The sequence below is a fragment of the Artibeus jamaicensis genome, unplaced genomic scaffold, assembly GCF_021234435.1.
Source record: "Artibeus jamaicensis isolate MK-2021 breed Jamaican fruit bat unplaced genomic scaffold, CSHL_Jam_final contig_3126, whole genome shotgun sequence".
In the NCBI taxonomy this organism is placed as follows: Eukaryota; Metazoa; Chordata; class Mammalia; order Chiroptera; family Phyllostomidae; genus Artibeus; species Artibeus jamaicensis.
Window position 1 is genome coordinate 5,363,953 of NW_026521723.1, and position 6,659 is coordinate 5,370,611.

Below are 6,659 nucleotides of genomic sequence, written 5' to 3' on the forward strand. Positions count from 1 at the left end.
TTTTACCTGCCGTATTGGCATCACAACCAGGGTAACCCTGCTTCTTCAATAATGTTTTCTCATTGCTATAATTTTGCAATTTTTGGTTCATTGCAAATGTAGACTTTTGGTTCTACATTTGGTTCATTTTATTGTAGATTTTTTTGTTTCATTTTATTCTTCATGTGTTTGTGTTTTGGGGACTTCTAGAAATTCCTCCTTCCTGCAAGCTCAGGGATACAAGAAAATAACTCAATACAGGTCCTTATGCAGAATCTTTTCATCATGTGGTAGAAGATCTAGAAGCAAAAGTCTCTGCCTTATCTCTTTTTAATTTATCATTTTTTGAGCTTTTTGAGGAAGATAACATTCTAAGAACACTTATCATAAGGAAGACAAGTTTAGGCTGAAAGCTCTTATGGAAAACACTAATTGCAAGCAAAAACACACACTTCCACTAAAGACAAATACATGTTTTGAAATACTTTATAGCATAAATAAAATAATTAATTCTTTCTCTTCTTCATTATGTTTTCCTTGCTCTAGGTGACTAATAAGTCTCACATGAGTCAGTACTATAAAAATTTTGTCTTACGTAGGAATCAACATGGTAATTAAGATAGTCATTTATTATTGGAACCTCAAGCTCTCACATTAAAAGAAAGATTTACACAATGGGTTTCATCCTAGTTCTCTTATTCATAAGCTTCAGAACTCTCTATACCCTGTACTGGCTGACTCAACGTGAATGGGAGTTTTCAGTAGGTGTTGAGTGAATGTGAAAAAGTGAGAACTAGACTCAAGTCTATCACAAAAATTATATCTTTTTTAAAGTCTCTGTGAAACATTTCTGTTTCTTTTTAAGATTAATATATATCCAGAGTTGAAGCATATACAAAGAAAAGTAGGTGGTATTCCAATACCCTGGTAGCATGAGCAATCGAAATGACCTACTTTGCCTAATCATTCATACTTTAACTCTAAAAATAATACTACTGTGTCCAAAGGCATAAGTAAAAAGTGGCACAGGATAGTTTTAAAATAAAACTATAGACTGAGATCAGACTGACCTGTAGGCTTAAATCCCACTTCGCCTAGTAGTTACTAGCGATTTAACTTTAGGTGAGTTCCTCAACTTCCCTAGGCTTCCTGTTTTTTAGCAAACTATGTTACTACTTGTCCCATAAAACTGTTATAAAGCCTTCAGATATAATAACACGTTCCTAAACCACAGCAGAAATTCAGGAGGTTTATCAAGTTTTTTTTCTTCGCTATGATTTTCTTGCCTGGGAAAAAATAATAGTGTTTGAGGAACAGTCTTCCAGTCAAGCACCGAAATGGATGTCACGCTAATGAAGGCACACAGGGAGACACAGCCAGCGCTCGGTCCACACTCCTCTAAACTGGGTCAACCCTGATGGTGAGAACAGGCTGGGGTGTTAAAGAATCTTTGTCACAATCATCTATGGTGTTTTCAGGAACACAACTGAGGAATTGTTTTAAAATATATAATAATAAACCTAAGAGTGTTAAACTTGGAAAGAATTATTGGTACTGTTGGACGACATAAATAATGAATTTTTAAAGATAAAAGGGGAAATGGTTATTTTAAGAAGCAATTAAATGCTTGGAGTTGGAAAACAGGCAACTCTAAAAGTTGGCTCTAAGAAATTTATACTTAAATAGTTAATATCTAAGGTAATAGAGGCTTTAAGGAAGTATACATATAAGAAAATATAGAAATCACCAATTCATATATCTAGCCAGCTAATATAACCTGTAGTTTAAATTTGAAAGTAGTTCCTGAAGAACTACTTACTTTTTAATTCATAATCACATTTGGTAGTTATTTATTTTTAACGTGTAACCTGTTTTAAAAACTGTTTAAGGTAATGTGTGGTAAGCACTTGAGTATGTAACTACCAAGGAGTACAACAAGGCATTCAAAAAAGCACAGGATATGGTTTTTGCCCTCAGGTAAAGCCATACATTACAATATCATTTTAATTGATTACATGAATTTGATGGTGTTACATGCCAGTGTACACACTAAGAAAGAAGAGACACCTGAAAATATCAAAGAAAAAGACTTATACCACATTGCTATTGAAAAGTTTAGAGCTCTGGCCAGGGTGGCTCAGCTGGTCAGAGTGTGGTCCCATAAACCAAAAGGTTGCAGGTTTGATTCCCCATCAGGACACATGCCTACGTCGGGAGTTCAGTCCACCACTTGGGGCACATACAAGAGGTAACTAATTGATGTTTCTCTCCCTCTCTCCCCACCTTCCTCTCTCTCTAAAAGCAGTAAAAAATGTCCTTGGGTGAGGATGAAAAAAAGTTTTGAGTAAAGAACTTTCTGTGTTTTTTCTAATCCACACCGACAAAAATAATAGATTACATGTATTAATTTTGGCCAACTAGATGGAGCAGACGCTGTGTTAAGTGCTTTAAATATTTTACTTAATGTTCACAATAACTGAACAAGGTAGGCACTATTCATATTTCATTTTCTAGATAAGCAGTTGAGACTGACTTGAGGCCCCACAGCCAGACAGTGGCAGAGCGAAGTCCCGAACTCCGGCGACCTCACCAGGAAGGAGCACTTCCCCACTCGCTCGCTGCTCCATGGGCATCCAAGTGAACTGCACGTTCACCCAGATGGGCCCCGTTTCGGGTCACCCGTTCCAAGGAATCCAGCACTCTCTGCCCGGCTCGTCTCTATATTCTTACTCCATTCTCTTCTACAACATGAGCCCATTGACTTTATTTCAAAGTCGCTTCAACAGTATGATAAGTACAGTAAGTCAGAGGAAGACAAATACTGTATGATCTCACATATATAACGTGAAAACATGAACCACATAGAAACAGAGTAGAATGGTGGTTGCCAGGGGGTGAGACAAATGGGGACATGATGGACAAATGGTACAAACTTTGAAATTTAAGATGACTACGTTCCAGGCATCTGAGGTACAGCATTGTGACCACAGTCAACAATACTGTATTGTATACTTGAAAGTGACATGGGAGATGCATTAACTAACCTTAACATGGTAAACACTTCACAATGTATATGTGTATTAAATCATCCCATTCTACATCTTAAACTTAGACAACGTTCTATGTCAATTGTATCTCGATAAATCTGGAAAAAAATAAAAAACAAAACAAAAATTTTAATTTTTTCAAAAACATCAGATTTCTTTATTTCAACAACAGAGTTTTATCTTAGTACCCTCATTTGTCTTAGCACATAACTCTAACATGCAGTACATTTTAATTCAGGTCTAACATGCTAAGCACTGGAAACACACTTGTGACTCCATGAAATACCTATAGCCATCGTATTTCTATGGCAAACTTAGTTAAGAAATCAAAAAATGTATCTTAAACTCCTGCATAGCACCAACATAGATTCTGTCACACATACAAGAAGTTGAGGATATAGTCTGTTCTCAGCAAGTTTATAGTTCAACCACAGAAAGAGATAAACAAATATATGAAAAAGAGACAAGCAAATACATGAAAGAATAATTTGAGTTATATATTTTACACAAGAGAATAAAACAAAGCTTATCACAGGTGTTATGACTAGCTGTTAGGATACCATGAAGAAAAAGGGTTATGTAGTAAAAAAATGTAAAGGTTCTAGATAATACATTAAAGATTCATTAATGTATGATTTCCATAGCTTTTGTATGGTGATGTTCATTGTGAATTCCTAAGAGTTTCATATCCTAATGTTTTACAAACTTTTTTGTAAAAAAAATAACATTTGTTTTATGAGAATTCATTGCTTCCGTGTGAAAAATAAAAGACTATCTCCTGTACAAGACCTTTTAAAGAACTAGTCAGGCAAGTGTTATTAAATTTATAACACCCATGCCTCAACCTTATATGCCAACTTCATGGTCCACACTGCTCATTGCTGCCTTTCTCAAGAGCTGGGACATGGTCTCACTATTCTCAAAAAAGTGCTCTGGCTAGACACTCTCAAATGATTAAGTAGAAATGGTGAAACACTTTTGCCATCCCTAGAATCAGCCATTAGAGTTGAATGACAAAGACACTATTCTGATCTGAAGTAAATCAGCTTCACATAGGACATAAACATTGAACTGAGCTTGGAAATGTAAATAAGAAATACCTTCATTAGTTCTAAACTTTAATCTTTTATTGGAACCTAGATGAAGTCCTTTGTTAACACAATCTTTTCCTTCAGCATTCTGGAGAAAGAAAGGTTAAAAGATAAAACCGGAAACAGACACACTGCCAACTATAGTTAGGCTGGAAATAGTTACTAAATATAATCATACATACATCAAAGAACTCATGAAAACTAGTGAATAAGCCCCACTGGTGTGACTTGGGTTTCTTTAAGCAGGCCTCCCTGATACCGAACAGTAGCTGGGCTAGAAAGAGTCTGCCTCAGGCAGATCAGTAGTGTGTGGATTCTTGACTTCATGCAGGAAGGATTTCACAACCCAAATGCAGGTGATTTTTAAGAGTAGGTTTATTAAAGCTGGGGACAGTGAAACAAGGAAGGGCTTAGGATAGGAGAACCAATAGGACAGAGCCTAGGCAGGGCTGCTTGGGTCTCTTAGAAATGCTACAGGAAGAAACTGGTCTAGCAGGCCTGCTTTGGCTCACTAAAAAGTCAGAGAAAAGGGGCCTTGGAGACAGGTTCATGGGACTGGCCTGGGATCAGCTCTCGCTGCCCACTGTTCTTCTGGTTGCAAGTCCCATGAGAACCCTTAGAACTACTGTAAAAAGTAAGCCTGAGAAAGAAAGCAAGAAGAAAGGCATGGCATGTCTCTCCTAGGAGGGAGAGACACTCCCTGGGCCTCTCATCTTGAGGATTTTAAAGGCTGGGAGGTCTTAAAGGAGGATCTCAATAGAATATTCATTAGCTTTTTATGCTGATCCATCCTTGGATATGGTTGGCACAAATGGCACTAATTGGATTTCTGCTATCTCCCTCAGTAGGGTGATTTAAGCTATTTACCCTCTGGTTAAGGAGGAGAAGTATAAACCACTTATTCTTAAGTGTCCCTGGTTAGGTAAGATAGAATTTTGAGGTTTACTAGATGATTGCAAATGGCTTGGCTGTTTAATTATCGGTCTCAGTTTCCCTATTCACTGTCCTCACTGGCTTGTCTCATTCCCAGCTTTTGGATACTAGTAGGATAATATTAATGGTCACATCTCAAATTTCTCTCAGCCTGTCTCATCCCCAGCCTTTAAGTACCAGTGAGGGTGCTGATGTTAGTGCCGGTAATGCTGTTTGTTGGTGCTCCTCAAACCACAGATACTTGAGCTGCCTACATGGTATGGACTCCCCTATTATTTTCTCTGAGCTCAAGTCCCTCTGTGTCGCAACAAGTAGGAAGAACGTCTCTCTCCTTACTGTGCCAACACGTCACTTTAGTACCAAAGCAGAGTTGTCTCTCTGCTTTGTGCCCCTTGTATTCCAGAGTCACTTCTGAAAATATTTCTTCAGCTTTTGTCTGGAGCACCTTGTTGGGAGATGATTCTTCATGGGTCTCTCACATTCCTGCACATCTTATGAGCATAAATACTAGCTGCCTTTGTTCTTGATTATCTTTTTAAGGGTCTTTGCATAGCTAAAAGCCTTGGAAGGCAGAAAATCTGCCTCTGGAGCAAAGGACAGATTTGTTTACTGTCCTCAGAGGCAGAGGTCAGTCAGGCTTTCTGGCCATTATAAAAGGTCCATGTTCACTAACCTTGAGCTTCTCCTGTAACACAACACACTGCATATGCAGACATCCCCTAGCCCTCTTTGCATCACCAAACATGCTATCTACTGTGCCGTGAGTGATAAAATCCTTTGTCTCTGACCCAGCAGTCTCATGTCTCCTGTCAGCAGCCATGACACTTGCCAGACTATGTTGTTACCTGGTAAGTAGGGTAAAATCATAGACCCTACACAATTGTTGACACAATTCTCACTACTGGATTCAAATATAAGTCCCTGGATAAGAACTGGTAGGTAAGACAGACACTGTGCTATCCTGATCAGTTAGTACTCAAATTCCCATCAAAAAGAATCCATATTTCACCACAAAGAGTACAATTCACTAAGAGTCTCCAGATGTAGTACGTTCAAGATCCACTTAGATTTTAATCAGAGACCATGCCCTTCTTGGGCAGCCCCAACAAAAGTGTGAGTGGGACAGGTATACTAATGTCAAGACATTTCTGCACAGTAGGGGACTCGGTCTCACGGACTATCTTTGCTCCAGAGCTCCCGGTTGTGTTGGCCAAAACTTTGTCAGATCTGTAGGTTCTCTCTGCTCAGTACAATTCCTTTCACTTTTATCATTCATGGATGTTTTCCCAATAAACTCTGTATTCCAACTGCATCTCAGTGTCTGCTTCCCAGAGAATCTAACTGATATACTGTGTCCTGTCACAGACACCAAAACCAAACACTCTTCTTCCTCCGAAAGCATCCCATATAAATCAGTTCATATACATTAACATCTCACATGAATGCCCACGTTCACCTACCAGGCCCACACATATTAAATGTCTGCTTAGGTTTAAGTTGGAGCTTTCACTGCATAAAAATTGTTCCGTATAACTTAATATACTTAAAGCAATTATGTTAGGCTATGTTAGGTTCATGAATGGCTGATTTAAGTTTAAGGGTTGGTGTG